Genomic DNA, 17,674 nt, shown 5'->3' on the forward strand with positions numbered 1-17,674 from the left:
TTTGTCTTTTTCACCAGAGATGGATCAAAACTTTTGACACTCAACCATTTTGTCAATTGTGCATTAAATATGGCTTAGTATTTTAGAAAATTGATTTGGTTCAATTTTGCAACAAATATATGGTAGGTCCTTCACAAAAAAACTCATTTTGGGCACTCTGAAAATGGAAAATGAATTTTTCGTGCAAAGAAAATGAAAACTCCCTTAGGCAACATTGTTCGTCATTCTAAGATACAACCTTGTGCACAATATGAGATCATTTGAACAAACTATGTCATGAATGTGGCCAAAAGATTGATCATTTGGCTTGAAAGCCATGAATCTTTGCGCATGATAGCTCATTTCTGAGAACACTTTTTAAAAATAATTTTCGTATTACAAGTTTATTATTTTTCCTTCACAAAAAAACTCATTTTGGACACTCGAAAAATGGAAAATGAAATTTCCGTGCAAAGAATATGAAAACTTCCTTAAGCAAAATTGTTTGCCATTTCAAGATGCACCCTTGTGCAATTATTTGATAGCTTTCTTCACAAAAAAATCATTTTGGACGCTTAAAAAATGAAAAATAAAATGCTGACATGACTTCACATTTTATTTTTATTTGACCACGACCAATTTTGGATGGTCATAACGTCCAATTTTAAATGGTCATAACGGCATACACACGTACTGCATTCTGATTGGGCCATAGCCATCTCACGCAGATCATGCATCAAACACCGTTGGATGCTTCTGGATCCAACGGTAGCCCTTGCCCCCTCACCGCTCACCCACACCACAGCCCAAACCCTAGCTCACATTACACCCCTTCCCTCATCGTACCCCTCCTCCCCCCATCTCCTCGCCGCCACCGCCACCGCCACCACCCAATCCATTCTCTCCCCACCGCCTCCCGATTCAACCTCCCACCCACTGCCGACCTCGCCGTCCTCCTCACCCACCGCCGCCGACCTCGTCCCTCCCTCCCCTCACCATCTCTCCCTCGTCTCTCCCTCTCCCCCACACCACTCCTCGCCTTCTACCTCAGCCGGATGGGCCAGACGCTGCGCCTCGTCCGCCCGCCCGTGCTCTGGGTCGTCGTCGAGGCCGGCAAGCCCTCCTTGGAGGCCGCCCTCGCGTTGCGCCGCACCGCCGTCATGCACCGCTACGTCGGCTGCTGCGACGGCCTCAATGCCTCCCCCGCAGTCGACTTCCACCCGCACCACCTCAACACCAGCCTCGAGGTCGTCGAGAAGCACCTCCTCGATGGCGTCGTCTACTTCGCCGACGAGGAGGGCGTCTACTCCCAGCCGCTCAAGAATCCCCCCACTCCACCCCTGACGCCACTCCACCCCCGCCCCTGCCCCCTCCGCCGCATGAGCCGGGCCGCCTCCCAGCCCCACCGGCGTCTGCAGTCATGGGAGCCTAGCAGAGCGTCAATGCCGGCAAAGGTCCGTGCCCCTTCCCCTCCCCTCCCCTCACGGCCCTAGCTCGCTCCCTCCCCGCCCGCTCCGCCATTTTGTCGTTCCACGCGCGTGGCTAACGTGTTTGCGTGAATGTTGCAGCGAAGGTGGATTTGCACGTCGACCTCACCCACATCCTCTGCGAGGCGCTCCTGCTGCCGCCCATGAGGTCCTCGGCCTTTTGCCCCCACGACCGATTGGTCGGTTTTGTTGCGGTTGCGCACCTTGGAATTACCGACCGTGTTGTTTTCCTGGCCCGTTTCCTTTCAGCAGCTCCAGCGCCACCATCTCTCAAATCATTGGAAGGTGGGCTTGTTTGTTCTCATTCCGTTTGTAGAATCTGATTTCATATGGGTTCCAGATGACCTCACGCAGGGCATATGTGGCTGATTCGGGTTGAGGAATGATTACTCCCTGTTTAAACTTTGTACCATTTTGTTCAGAGTTCTGAAGTCATCTTATTCTTAGCTCTGAAGCTGTACCATTTTGTTCTGAGTTGTGAAGTTTGGTGTGCAGGATCTCCCTCAAACACCCAAGCCTATTTGGGAGGAGCGAGAAGTTGGACGTGATTTTGGATAAGGGTGTCAATGACTCTAATGTTGTTGTTGCCTTTAGACGCCCAATGCCCGAATGGTTATCGTAGTAGTCGTTTGTCATTCAGGTCTGCATTCTGTCTGATTGTATCTTGGCTTCTTAATTGAGCCTTCTGTCTGAAATTGAATATATATGCTGCAGTGCTATAGCATAAACATGGTATAGTGTTTTAAACTATTGCTAAGCAATTTATACTCCATTAATCTTGTTAACAGTACTCATTTCTCATTTTCATTGGTATTCTAATTCTTGCAGCAAATCTTGCATCAATTAGGGATTCTTCAACTGAACTTCTCTTTCATTGTACCACCAAATACTGAAGTTTTGCTATGTGTTTTTGTCTATATAGAATTGCATTCATTGCCTCTTCTTTTAGTAGTTACATGGCTTGAGGTCTTTGTATTCTTTTGAATAGGATGTACTATTCTATGCAGAAGATCTGATTTGCACAAACATAGTTATCTGCATGTGCTTCCTGACTTGGTATTTGTTATATCTTGTTGGTTGAATGTATGGTGGTGCCAGTACAGTGGTAGTATATTTAGGTTGGTGTGTTGCTGTGAGGTTAATCCCTTCGGAAACATTCTTTGAGAATTTTGTAATTGGGTGTTGATATTGCACAAGTTCTATTGTATGTGAGTTCCTTTTGTTGCTGCAAAGCATTGATACAATATGTCATTTGCAAGGAGCTCGCTCTGCATCCGAGTCTCAGTCATCCTGCACAGTAAGGAGCCGGACCAAGGGAGCAAGCAGCGCTGCTGGTTCCTTGAGACATGTGCATGTGTGGAGTAATTTTTCTTAGAGTATTTAACAAGATTGAACTATACATGTGTGGAGTAATTTTGCTTGGAGTATTTAACAAGATTCAATAAGATTTAATTTACTTTTCCAGTTAATTAAATGGACATCTAGGATTAGTTAGAAAATCATGAATTATTTGCAGAAATCCATAGAAGTATTGTACTCCAATGTGCATTACTTACATAAACAAGCAAGCTTATTTTCTGACTTGTATATTCTGAAACAGAAAAAGCTTAGTTAACTTCTGTTAATTTTCAGTAATATTCAGTGGAGTATTTATTGTAAATTTTGCAGATCACAGTAATTTAACTTGCTGTTAACTGTTGTAGCATTAGGAGTAGTTTTACCACAGTACTGCTTGAACAGGGTGAATGGAGGGTGAGGAAGTTTTACTGCAGAGTAGGATTGCACAGGGAGTAGTTGGCAGTAGTAGATGTTGATGATCATAGCCAGGAGTAGTTTTTCCTTTGGTGATCATCCAAAAATGTGATGCACTATTGTACTTTGAGTGAAAATGGAATGGTGTGATCCTACACAACTTACTTTGAGTGAATGTTGAGTACTGTATGCACTTGTAGTAGATGTTGAGTACTGTATGCACTTGTGTAGTAGATATTTTATTGACTAGATATATACGTGTAGACGATTGATTAGTGGTTTTAGCCCCTAGCCATCTTGTCTTGCCGTTTTTGGTGAGCTGGTGGCTTGGGGCTAAAACCACTGTTTATGGTCATCGGTGATGGTCATATTAGCTATGAGATGTGAGGGAAATACTGTAACCTCAAATGTGTGTCATCATGTTACTGTTGTGACCCTTCATGTTATTTCTGTGCTGAGATTGTGAGATTCTTATAGGACCATAAAGTTCATTCTCTTTCAGTCTATCACATGTGTTTTGTACCAACATCATGATTATGCACCAAACATATTACCGTTAGTGGTTCATTCTATTTGATATCATCAACTTTATTATCACCTGCCATAAGGACGATCTGTACTATATTGTTTACAGAGATAACCTAGTAAGAAAACAACACTGCATCTCAGACTCAACTGACCATTGTTATGTTCTATTGCATGGTTTTGTAAATAGCATCTAAGATGAATCACACAGTGCATTTGAATTGGCCCTGCGTAATGTATTTTTGAAGTTTTATCATTTGTTTTGAAAGTTCTACTGTTTCTTGTATTGATAAATATACGCAACGGGGTTGTGATTTGCGCTTGCAAGCTGTTGTTTTATCCAGGCAATCCTGATTCGCCATTTATTTGGTGTTTTTTTTCTGGCTTTCATTTGTCGTCTATAGTGGTAAGGACTGGCATCGTGCAGTAACAATGGTGGTTTTAGTTTGTTGCCTGGATTCATTTTGATTTCTGCTGGGTGTTCCTGTTGCTGGCTCCAGGAGTTCGGGTGGTAACGCTTCTCTCTGCCGGGTGTTATTACTCTGGTGGCCACCATTCCCCTCCCCTGGTTTAGCAGCAATAGCAGGTACCACCTCATCCCCATCTCACTTTGGCTAATCTACAGACCGTGTCTTGTTCTTGTACAATGTCTTGTCTATAAAAAATGCATCTTTCTCTCAGAAATTTTACACTATATTGATTCTCAGACCAATGATAAGATGATAAAATTACTTACTGCCCTTCAAGGTCAACTGTGCTGCCACCTATCTTGCTAGAAAATCTTAGTTAGTTTATGCATATAAATAGGTGTTGTTACCTGTTTGCATCTGAGATTGCATAATATTGGAGGAACATGCTTAATTGGCTTGTGTATTTTGCACTAATGGACCGGTGTCTTATTCTGCAGTTTTCAAAGGTTGTAGGGAAGATCAAAGACACCATCTCAGCCCTGGCAGTGGAAATAGTGGACGATGATAACAATGAAGTCACGGCGTGAAGCCCTCCTGAAGTGCCTCGAGACTGCTGCTCGGCGCTACAGGATACCGTGGTGAGTCCTCTGACAGACCTGTGCACGCCCCATGAATATGCATGCCACATATTTTGTCTGCTGTTCTAAAATTCAGTTCACTATGGCTTGAATTTGTCAGAAATTCAGTTCGCTGTGGCTTGGTTTTGTCAGGATGCAGACGACCATCGACATCCTGGGGCGGCATGCATACGACAGCATGAGGCGGTTCACGGCCCGACAGCGAGAGGCGGTGGAGAAGCTGTGGAACTTGATCAAGGAGCAGCAGATCCGGCGCAAGCACGACAAGTCGACAAGCAGGAAGCTGGACGTGAACGCCTTTGAGCGGCCCCAGGAGAAGTCTATGCAAAAAGGGTGAGGATGACAAGGTGAAGATGAAGTGCTGTTTTGGTCATGGTAAGAGATCCTCCTCCATGCCTCATGGGATGCAATGTCATGTTTGCCCTTGTGGTCTAGGCCAATGGTCGCTGCAGCATTTTTCTTCTTGTGTGGTCTAGGCCAATGGCAGCATGCATACATTTATATTTACTGGAAATGCATGCATCTCTTTACACACATGACAAACAAAAGTCGTTGCTGCTGCTAGGATAGGACATAGCTGTCTAGCTAGTGTATGCTGAATTACTGATCAACTCACGTTTGGGCTGGCTGCTAGTACACCTATGTATAGCTACCTAGGTAGGAGTAGCTATGTGGATTATTAAAATATTACAATCTCTTGATCAGCAATGAAAAGCATCTGAGATGCAGCTTATACTGGCATGCATGCGTATGCATGCAGCATGCTATGTATGTGCACACTTGTGTACATCGATAGAAACAATATGCAGTGATGGTGCCAATCATATGGATGAAGCTTATAAACCAAGCACGCATGCACATTAGTGATGGTTTTGGTACTAAAAATATACCAGCACTTACATAGTATACACTGGGTGCCAACATTTGTGATTCGTGTCAATATGGTCTGACCAACTATGCTTAACGGTGTTGTGTCCTCTTGCAGCTCAAGAACACAGGTAAGAAGAAGAGGAAGAGGAGGTCCTGAACATTTCTCCCGCACATCGTAGATACCACCACCGCGGCCTTGTAGGAATTAAGCTGGTGCCGTGCCACCCTTGTGTATCTGTTTTTGATTGTGTGTGCAAGTTGGACGTGCATACGTGTATTTGCTCTTGTGTGTATTTGCTCTTGTGTGTATTTGACTGGATGATCTCTGGATTTGATCAGTTAATTGACATATTTATTGGTATTTTGCTGTTCAAATGTGTAAATTGAAATCTGTGAATGAAAAAGACCAAATATTCTACTTGACAAAATAATATTTGGGCTCTAAAAGGCTACAACCCAAACTATAGTGGATCAGAACCTTGCATTTTTGAAAAACTAGAAAAATAGGCTTAATGAAATGGTTCGCAAAAGGCCATGGCCCAAAATAAAAAAATGCCAAATTGTTGGATCGGACCCATGTAGCTAGAGAAAATTACCAGAAAAATATATAGTAAAAAGGCTGAATTGTTGGGCTTGGCCCATCTAAAACACCAAATTGGACCGGGCCGATTCTAATTTGCGACCTTCTCAATTCGTCGCAATTTTGCCACGTCAGATTGCCATGTCAGATCCGACGTGGCCTGGGCAGACATCCAGCGACCAAAATAGAAGGTCATACAATCTATGACCTTTTGTTTTGATCGTGGCCTTTCGCGACCTTCTCATAGAGAAAGTCGTTAATTTCAGTTTACGACCGCCAACTTTTGACCATCTATTTTTGGTCAAAAAAGGTCGCAAATGAAAAACAATGACTTTTCAGTGACTAATAGTGATGGTCGCAAGTTGACATATTTCTTGTAGTGTGGAAGTGGACACTTCCGTGATGATAATTTTGGTAATGTCATGGAACACTTCTATGACAGCACAGGTATGACTACTTGATTCTGTCATAAATTTGTCATGGATGTACATGCATGACAGAAAATGTGACCTACTGTGACAAACACGTATCATCACGGAAGTGTATTTTTTTGTAGTGTTAGTGAGGGAGTCCTGGATTAGGGGGTCCTCGGACAGCTGGACTATATACTTTGGCCGGACTGTTGGACTATGAAGATACAAGATTGAAGACTTCGTCCCGTGTCCGGGTGGGACTCTCCTTTGTGTGGAAGGCAAGCTTGGCAATTAGGATATGTAGATATCCTCCCTTGTAACCGACTCTGTGTAACCCTAGCCCCCTCCGGTGTCTATATAAACCGGAGGGTTTAGTCCGTAGGACAACAACAATCATAATCATAGGCTAGCTTCTAGGGTTTAGCCTCTACGATCTCGTGGTAGATCAACTCTTGTAATACTCATATCATCAAGATCAATCAAGTAGGAAGTAGGGTATTACCTCCATAGAGAGGGCCCGAACCTGGGTAAACATTGTGTCCCCTGCCTCCTGTTACCATCCGCCTTAGACGCACAGTTCGGGACCCCCTACCCGAGATCCGCCGGTTTTGACACTGACATTGGTGCTTTCATTGAGAGTTCCACTGTGTCGTCACCATAAGGTTTGATGGATCCTTCGATCATCGGCAACGATGTGATCCAGGGTGAGGTTTTTCTCCCCGGACAGATCTTCGTATTCGGTGGCTTCGTACTGCGGGCCAACTCGCTTGGCCATCTGGAGCAGATCGAGAGCTACGCACCTGTCCATCAGGTCAGGTTTGGAAGCTTGAACTGTACTACCGACATCCGCGGAGACTTGGTCTTCGACAGATTCAAGCCCATGTCAGGTGCGCCGCACAGTCACGACGAGCATGACTTAGCTCTACCGCCGGACAGTGTTCGGGAGATCACACCTGTGGCTACTTCGGCCCTCAATCCGGAGCAGATCGTGCCGTCCGAGGACATGTTGATGGACCCCGCCACAGTGGCCGCACACCCAGCGGCAATAGAGCCAAATACTGACTTCATCCCCTATGAGACCTGTGTTGCCGGACCCTTGGATTCGTCCCCGGCCTCAGGCTCCGAACCTCCTGCGTCCGTGCCTATCGAATTTGATTGGGCACCGATCATGGAGTTTACCTCTGCGGATATCTTTCAGCACTCGCCCTTGGGCAACGCGCTAAATTTATTGAGGTCTCTCTCCTTGTTAGGAGACCCTTGGCCGAACTATGTCCGGCTTGAGTGGGAAGCGAACGACGAATAAATTCATTCCCCACCCACCACCTACTTAATAGCCACTGTCGACGACTTAACCGACATGCTTGATTTCGGCTCCGAAGACATCGACGGTATGGACGACGATGCAAGAGAAGAACAGGAACCACCACCCACAGGGCGCTGGACAGCCACCTCATCATATGATATATACATGGTGGACACCCACAAAGAAAGCGATGGCAATAAGGCAACGGAGGATAATCCCCTCGAGAAGCAATCTAAGCACCGGCGTCATCGGCGCCGCTCTAAGCCCCGCCATAGCAAAAGCAGCGATACCGGCACAAGAAACAATAACGATGTGGATAGTGCCGAAGACGAAGACAATCCCCTCCAGCCAGGCTTCGAGCGGGAGGAGTGGCAAGCTAGCCCTAAGAAACAGGCGGCAGACGGAGAATCAGAGGATGACAATTACATGCCCCTCTTCGATGACGAGGTGAGCCTCGGCGACAAAGAATTTATCGCGCCTGAGGATCCCATCGAGCAGGAGCGCTTGAAGTGCCGGCTTATAGCCACAGCAAAAAGCCTGAAGAAAAAGCAACAACAGCTTCAAGCTGATTAAGATCTGCTAGCGAATAGATGGACCGAGGTGCCGACATCCGAGGAATACGAACTCGAGCGCCCAACCAAAAGTTACCCAAAGCGCAGGTTGCTACCCCAACTCGAGAAGGAAGCATTAAAGCCTACACTACCAGCGTGTGATGCGGCTGACCGGCCACCTCGTGGCCGAGACAAAGCGGCATATCAGCCCGAAGTCCAGACCGCACCCCGTCACCAGTCAAACAAAATAACAAGGCCCGGGGTAACATGCAGGACCTTCGAGAAGTATTGGAGAACAATTCGGGACATAAAAGATCGGTCTACGGATCACGGGGGCGCGCCCCAACGCGTGACGACAGCCGTCATGCCAGATATACTAAAAGCAAATCCGACCGGGCCGAACACAGCAGACAAGACTCGTATGAACTGCGTCGTGATATAGCCCGGCACAGAGGTGCCGCACACCCCCTATGCTTCACTTATGAAGTAATGGATCATGAATTCCCAGAAGGGTTTAAACCCGTGAACATTGAATCATATGACGACACTACAGACCCCGTGGTATGGATAGAGGATTTCTTCCTCCACATTCACATGGCCCGCGGGGATGATCTACACGCCATCAAGTATCTCCCGCTAAAACTCAAGGGGTCGGCTCGACATTGGCTGAATAGCTTGCTGGCAAACTCCATCGGAAGCTGGGAGAACCTAGCAGACGTATTCCTGGACAACTTCTAGGGCACTTATGTGCGGCCACCAGATGCTGACGATTTAAGTCACATAACACAGCAGCCCGGAGAGTCAGCCAGGAAATTCTGGACTCGGTTCCTAATTAAAAGAACCAAATTGTTGACTGTCCGAACGCCGAAGCCCTAGCGGCCTTTAAACATAACATCCATGACGAGTGGCTCGCCCGACATCTCGGCCAAGAGAAACCAAAATCCATGGTAGCCCTCACGACACTCATGACCCGCTTTTGCGCGGGCAAAGACAGTTGGTTGGCCCATAGCAACAACACAGCAAGCAACCCTGGCACATCAGAAGCCAGAGATAGCAACGGAAAACCCCGACGCAACAAACACAAGCGCCGCAAAAATGGTGGAAACGCCGAAGATACGGCAGTCAATGCCGGATCTAGGGGCTCTAAGTCCAGTCAGCAGAATGGGCCACTCACAAATGACAATTCGGGTTTGTCCAGTCTGGACCGCATACTCGACCACCCATGCCAAATTCATGGCACCCCAGGAACACCAGCCAATCATACCAACAGAGAATGATGGGTCTTCAAACAAGCCGGTAGGTCAGGTGCCAAAAACAAAGATAAGGGGTTTCAAAGCGACGATGGCAACGAGGAGCCTAGATCACCGAGTACAGGAGGGTAAAAGAAATTTCCCCCGCAAATCCAAATGGTGAACATGGTAAACGACACCTACACTCCCAACCCGAACCGGACACACACCCTTAGGGATGTCGACTTAGCGGAACCAGTCGTCCCACAATATAAACTAGGGCCGATCACCTTCAACTGCATAGATCGTCCGGTTAACACCAATCAGGGCAATCCAGTCGCACTAGTCCTCGACCCAATAATTGACGGGTTCCACCTCACGCGAGTCCATATGGACGGAGGGAGCAGTCTAAACCTGCTTTACCAGGACACAGTGCGCAAGATGGGCATCAATCATTCGGTGATCAAGACCACTAAAGCCACCTTCAGAGGTATTATACCAGGTATGGAGGCCAGCTGTACAGGCTCCATCGCCCTTGAAGTAGTCTTAAGATCACCAGACAATTACCGTGCCGAAGAGTTAATCTTTGACATCGTCCCCTTTCGCAGTGATTATCAGGCACTGCTCGGACGAACCGCGTTCGCTCGATTCAACACGGTACCACATTATGCCTACCGTAAGCTCAAGATGCCTGGTCCGCACGGTGTCATCACGGTTAATGGCAAGGCCGAACTTCCCCTCGGCACCAAGGAGCATACCGTTGCTTTAACAGCAGAAGCTACAAGTGGCACCTTCCAACGGAACCTTGACTCGACGGCCCGATTCCTAGACATCGCCAAAGGACTTCAAACTACTTTGCGGCAAGATAGCCCAGCTCGTCCAGAGCTCAATTAAACACTCCGGTGAAAGCCAGGACATGCCACATACCGCGGCTCAACCGCTCTACGGCACACAAGCATTTATTACATTTTATTTGCAGGTTCAACTTTGCGCAGACTAGGACTGGCGATATGGAAGCAGCTCGAACGCGCAAGGGAATCCTTAGATATTCCCCGTGATGACCATCCGACTATACTCCAGATCCACACACAGCTTCTTCCCCCTGGTCTCAGCAGGTTCCACATGTATATTTCTTTTTTATCACATTACTTGTACTCACACGCATCGACGTACTATTCAAATACAACATGTGGATTTATATAATGCTTATCTGCTGTTGTTTCTTATTGAAATTCTTTTGTCAAGTGGCATCCGTACATCGCGATATGCTTTAAATATGCCAGGGGCTTCGTTTTACCCATAATACGACAATAAAGTCCGAACACCTTCATGGAAGTTCGGCACCCCGAACTCATAGCATTTTATGCATCGGCTCCGAATCATGTCTTGGGTCAAATGTTGGGTTTGCCCGGCTCCCATGTTTTGCTGCCTTATGTTCCGCTATATCGGCTAAGGCGACACAGGGAGAACTACTGCGATTGTGTCCCGGTTCTTCCGGACGAGCACCTCACTAGAGAAAGCCGAAAACTGGCTGTCATGATACGGCGAGAGCTGGTCAGCTATTCGAGAGGTTGTAAAATCTTTAAGGATTTCTCCTGCATAATGCCATAACCAATGCAGCGTGCAATGGATCGACTTTTCTTCTGATCAGGTGCTTATATAGCCCCTCGTGCAGTCTTCTGAACACCAGGGGCTGCGCCTACCTTCCTTTTATAAAGCTCCTATGGCTAAGTGAGAGTGATAAAGCCCTATAGTCCGATTGCCTGGTTCATTGTGCTGAACACCTCCTTCGAAGGACCCAAAACTGGGATAAAGAGTGATCAGGTTTATCCCAAACACCCCCATACTTCCTACGTGGGGGCAGAAGGCGACGACTGGTTAACTCTCAGGATTAATATATAAAACGGCTGCGCTGGAGGATAAACTTTTATATAACAGGCAATAAATAATAGAAATGACCTTGTTCAACATTACAAAGGACAACATGATTGTATTCATGGAAATATAATGTCCTTGGTGCATTGCTTCGCCGCTAGGCAGGATCCTTTCAAGACACTTTCATAATATAATTTGGGCTTGCGGTGCTCCTTCCCCTCTGGCGGTCCCTCGGTCATCAGCTTTTCAGCATCCATCTTCCCCCAGTGCACCTTTGCGTGGGCGAAGGCCATTCGCGCACCCTCTATACAGACCGACCGCTTGATGATGTAAAGTCGAGGGCAGGCACTCACAAGCCGCTTCACGAGCTCGAAGTAGCTGCCTGGAATCGGCTCGACATGCCATAGCCGGATAATCAAATCCTTCATGGCTAGTTCGGCCGCCCTATGTAGTTCGATCAGCTATTTCAGTTGGTCGGCAAAAGGCACCGGATAATTCGGTGCCAGATACTACGACCAGAAGAGCTTATCCGTAGTGTTCCCTTCTTCGGCTCGGTAGAATTGGGCGGCATCCGATATGCTGCGGGGCAGTTCCGCAAATACCTCTAGAGAAATCCGAACTCAAAATTAGAAACATGATTTTCTCCTCAAATACTTGCTTTACATGGGAAAAAGCCTTACCCACCGCGATCATCCTCGCCTCTTGGATCTCCTGCAGGGCGCCTTGGGTTTCCTACTGGGCATCGCGCGCGGCCTGATGAGCCCTGGCGAGTTCGGATTCTTTCTCCGTTAAACTCTGCTCCAAGGTCTCGCATTTCTTCACGGACTCTTGAAGCTCCTGCTCAGCTTCAATAACCCTGGCCTCGTGCTTCTCACAAAGAGCCTGTTCTGCGGCTGCCTTTTCCTCGGCCTCGGCAACAGCCTTCCTCAGAGCCTCGACTTTGGTCATCGCCCCTGACGCAAATAATGAAACATATTTTTATCATACTGAGAATTTGTTCGCACTGAACGCGAATAAGGCTTGCGCATACCTTGTTTATCTTCCAACTGCCTTTTCAACTGGCCAAGTTCTTATTCGGCCCGCTCCAGACTTTGATTCAGTCCGAGACCTCCGCAGCATGAGAGGCAGCCGCCGGCGCAGACGCCTGCTTAATAAAAGAAGAGAGAGAGATGTCATCAAGTGAGTCTTCCTGCGGACATAAAATTGATCCTCTGTCCGATCCTTTCTTGCACCGAACAGTGTATCAGGGGCTACTATCCATACTATGACACTCTTCGAAACCTCATAAAACATACCTCAAAGCCTCTTATAAGGCTGATACAGGCTTCATTCAGTCCACTCTCAGCAGAATGAGTCTCCTTAATCACCGCACCCATCAGGGCACGGTGTTCATCGACGATGGAGGCGCTCTTCAGCGCCGCCAACAAAACATCCGGCACCTCTGGCTAGACAGAGGTTGCCGGTGGAACAGGCACGCCCCCTCCAGCCGAGGGAGGCCGCCTGCTTGATTCTAGAGCCGTACTGGTCTCCGGAATTGCGTCCGGCTGGGAGCCAAATTCAAGATGGCTCCCTCCATCGACTCCCATGGGAATCTTCTCCCCCATGTCTCCGGCCCCCGAAGTTTGACCTCCAGGCACCACTTTCACGATCTTTTCCCCCCTCCTTGGCCGGGGTCCTTCTAGGACGAAGCCTCGGTGTTATGCACATATTTCGGGGAAGGGGCCTTCGGGGGCATCCCACTCTCTATAGCATCCGAGCTCAGCGAATCCTCTGATGAGGATCGTTCGGTGCGGGACCTTGCCGGACTACAAAAGATATAGCTAAGGTTAAAATATTATGCCATGATGAGTCTGGACGCATAAACATGTTTGGATTTTATACTCATGAGTTCACCAGGGGCTGGGCCCTGGGATCCCATGCCGGGCTGTTGTCGGCGGCGGCAGTGGACTCTTCCGGAAGAGGAGCTTTTCCCCTTTTAGGCGACTCGACCTCCAAGTGTATGGAGGCCGCCCTCTTCTTTCTTCCCCCCGCTGGGGATTCGTCTTCCTCCTCCTCCTCGTCCTCTTCGGAGGCAGAACAGACGTTGAAGCCTTCGGATATTGTGCCCGAAGTGCCTCGGCGATGAAGGCCGCCCCGGATCTTTTTGGCCTCCTTCTCGGTCTTCTTCTTCGGCGCCTTGTACGGCGCCGGGGCCAGCATCTTCGTTAGAAGTGGGCCGGCCGGTTCTTCGGGAAATGGGCCCGACAGTGGATCTGCCCCGCCTTCTTCGTCCAGCCCTAGGGGAGTTGAGGAAAACACATTAAGCATTTCCCTTGGGTTATGCGGGTAAAACGCATAAAAACTTACCGAGCTTGCAGGGCAGGACAGTTGATACCCGTGGTCCTAGGCCGAGTCGGGCCATGATTTTCCGGACTTGAAAAGCACCTTCCAGATGTCTTCGTGCGAGGAGACAAAGAGCTGTATGGTGCTTGGCCGAATCGAATTCTCATAGATTGCAAGTCCGGTGCTGACAAGGCAGGATCCGGCGAACTAACATCACCTGGACTATATTGACAAGTTTGATGTTCTTGTCTTCCATATCTTTAACGCGCGTCTGGAGCCTAGACAGTTCGTCAGACGAAGACCAGTTCTGGCCCTTCTTGGGCCAGGACGTAAGCCGCATAGGGGCTCCGGATCGGAACTCTAGAGCAGCAGCCCAATCCGTGTCGCGCGGATCAGTAATGTAAAACCACTGCTGTTGCCACTCTTTGACGAAATCATTAAAAGTACCTGTTGGCCAGGTGACATTGGGCATCTTACTCACCATGGCGCCCCCGCACTCGACGTGCTCGCCGCTCACCACCTTGGGCTTCACATTAAAGATCTTCAGTCATAAGCCGAAGTGTGGCGAGATGCGGAGAAAAGCCTCGCACACGATGATGAATGTAGAGATGTTGAGGAAGGAATTGGGAGATAGATCATGAAAATCGATCCCGTAATAATACATGATGCCGCGAAGGAATGGGTGGAGGGGAAACCCTAGCCCGTGGACAAAATGAGGGAGGAATACAACCCTCTCTTGGGGTTCCGGAGTAGGAACGATCTGTCCCATCGTCGGGAGATGGTGGCCGATTTTTTTGGCCAGATACCCGGCCTCCTGAAGCTTTTTGATATGCTTCTCCTGGACGGTAGAGGCCATCCACTTGCCTCCTGCTCGGATCCGGACATTTTCGGAAGGTCTTTGTGGGCGGAGAAGACAAACGCTCGGGTGCTGGAGCTCGGGCGAAGGGGAATGGATCGGCAAGAAGAAAGCATGGGTGCGAAAGGGAGACCTTATCCCCTTATAAAGGCAGCAGGGATTCTGTGCCTCCCCACTTGCCTGGTAAACTCGCTTATTCCCCAAGCACCGTGATTGATGGCGCGGTTGGGTTACCCACACCCGTATTGATGAGAATCCCGTGATAAGGGGACACGATCTCTGCTTCGACAAGACGTTCCAAGAAAACCGCCTCGCAATATGTGTAGTAGCTGGTTGAGAAAAATGGTTCGAATAATGACCGGGCCATAGCGTGATGTCACGTTATAAAAAGTTGTCAGTAGATTAGATTTGTGGAATGATATACTCTCTACGGTGGTATGTAGAATTTGTTTTGCAGAGCCAGACATGATCCTTGTGTTCAAAATCTTGTATGGAGTATTCGGAGAAGGAACCCGCCTTGCAATGGCGAAGACAATTTGCGCGCTGGGCTCATCTTCATTGAAGTCTGGTTCAGGGGCTACTGAGGGAGTCCTGGATTAGGGGGTCCTCGGACAGCCGGACTATATACTTTGGCCGGACTATTGGACTATGAAGATACAAGATTGAAGACTTCGTCCCGTGTCCGGGTGGGACTTTCCTTTGCGTGGAAGGCAAGCTTGGCAATTCGGATATGTAGATCTCCTCCCTTGTAACCGACTCTGTGTAACCCTAGCCCCCTCCGGTGTCTTTATAAACCGGAGGGTTTAGTTCGTAGGACAACAACAATCATAATCACAGGCTAGCTTCTAGGGTTTAGCCTCTACGATCTCGTGGTAGATCAACTCTTGTAATACTCATATCATCAAGATCAATCAAGCAGGAAGTAGGGTATTACCTCCATCGAGAGGGCCCGGACCTGGGTAAACATTGTGTCCCCTGCCTCCTGTTACCATCCGCCTTAGACGCACAGTTTGGGACCCCCTACCCAAGATCCGCCGGTTTTGACACCGACAGTTAGCACATTACATTTTGAAGAGATTACTGGTGAACTGCGAACCATTATCGGTGATGATGCGATTAGGGACCCCAAAACGGCTCACGAGGCTCTTGATGAACTTGACCGCAGAGCCAGCTAGGATGGTGCGGTCGGCTTCCATCTCTGCCCACTTGGTGAACTTGTCGATGGCAACATAGAGGTATCGGAGGTCCACAGGCGCTCGAGGGAATGGGCCCAGGATGTCCAGTCCCCAGACTGCGAACGACCACGAGAATGGAATGGTCTGGAGGCCCTGAGCTGGCTGATGGATTTGCTTGGCATGGAATTGGCAGGCCTCATAGGACCTCACCAGCTCAGCTACATCGTTGAGCACCATAGGCCAGTAGAACCCGCTGCGGAATGCCTTGCCGACGAGGGTTTGTGACGACGAGTGGTGCCCGCAGTCCCTGCTGTGTATGTCGGCTAACAGCTCTTTCCTCTATTCCCTGGAGATGCAACGCAATGAAACGTCATTTGGCCGCTTCCTGTATAACTCACCGTCATGGATGCAGTATGCCGTGGCTTGGCGGGCCACACGCTCCACGTCTTCCTCCTTCTCCGGTAGTGTCCCCTGCATCATGTATTCCTTGAATTCCTTGGTCCAGCATCCCTCCTGGGGCTCGAGCGCCAAGAGCAGACGCGGTCCCGAAGTCAGGCCACAGGTTGGGGCTCCCGCGGCAGGTGGCTGCGGAAGCTCCTCCTGAGGCTGCGCTGTCCTTGAAAGCGATGGTGTCGCCGATGGCTTAAAGAGCCGCTCCTCGAAGATGCCAGGTGTCGGTGTCAAAACCGGCGGATCTCGGGTAGGGGGTCCCGAACTGTGCGTCTAGGCCGGATGGTAACAGGAGGCATGGGACACGATGTTTTACCCAGGTTCGGGCCCTCTTGATGGAGGTAAAACCCTACGTCCTGCTTGATTAATATTGATGATATGGGTAGTACAAGAGTAGATCTACCACGAGATCGGAGAGGCTAAACCCTAGAAGCTAGCCTATGGTATGATTGTATGTTGTGGTTGTTGTCCTACGGACTAAAACCCTTCGGTTTATATAGACACCGGAGAGGGTTAGGGTTACACAAGGTCGGTTACAAAGGAGGAGATATCCATATCCATATTGCCTAGCTTGCCTTCCACGCCAAGTAGAGTCCCACCCGGACACGAGATGTAGTCTTCAATCTTGTATCTTCATAGTCTAACAGTCCGGCCAATAGAGATAGTCCGGTTGTCCGGAGACCCCCTAATCTAGGACTCCCTCAGTAGCCCCTGAACCAGGCTTCAATGACGATGAGTCCGGCGTGCAGTATTGTTTTCGGCATTGCAAGGCGGGTTCCTCTCCAAATTCCGTGTACCTGTCAAAATAGTGTCCGGCCTCTTGTGAATGTTGCACTCCTTGGCTTCCACGCCCAATAATGGCCACTTTCCACGTGCCGAGCGAATGTGAAGAGCCAGGGTGTTTTTACATTTACCCCCTAGCTGTGTAAACAAGCTGCCTATTAAAAGACGAGGATTCAGATCCAAATCACACCATCCTCCCTTGGCGAGCCTTCATTGGAGCGCATTCGACAGAGATGCATTCCATCATGGCCGGTCCACGCAGCTCCTCCTCTCGCTCCCCTAGCCCCAAGCCTGGAGATTGGGAGAGATGTTCCATCCCGCACAGCAGATTAGTGATGCTTCATGAAGGAAAAATGCCCTAGAGGCAATAATAACGTTAGTATTTATTTCCTCATATCATGATAAATGTTTATTATTCATGCTAGAATTGTATTAACCGGAAACATGATACATGTGTGAATACATAGACAAACAGA

The 17,674-nt window shown here is 48.5% G+C and overlaps 1 long non-coding RNA gene across 1 annotated transcript; it reads left to right on the plus strand.

Moving 5' to 3' along the window:
• Positions 1-846: 846 nt before the first annotated feature.
• On the plus strand, positions 847-6,014 carry LOC125547986. Its single transcript, XR_007300858.1, has 6 exons — positions 847-1,433; positions 1,548-1,751; positions 1,962-4,329; positions 4,651-4,791; positions 4,924-5,166; positions 5,777-6,014. It is a non-coding gene; the product is annotated as an uncharacterized LOC125547986 (long non-coding RNA).
• The last annotated feature ends 11,660 nt before the right edge of the window (positions 6,015-17,674 follow it).

Source organism: Triticum urartu, chromosome 3, assembly GCF_003073215.2.
Source record: "Triticum urartu cultivar G1812 chromosome 3, Tu2.1, whole genome shotgun sequence".
Classification (NCBI taxonomy): domain Eukaryota; kingdom Viridiplantae; phylum Streptophyta; class Magnoliopsida; order Poales; family Poaceae; genus Triticum; species Triticum urartu.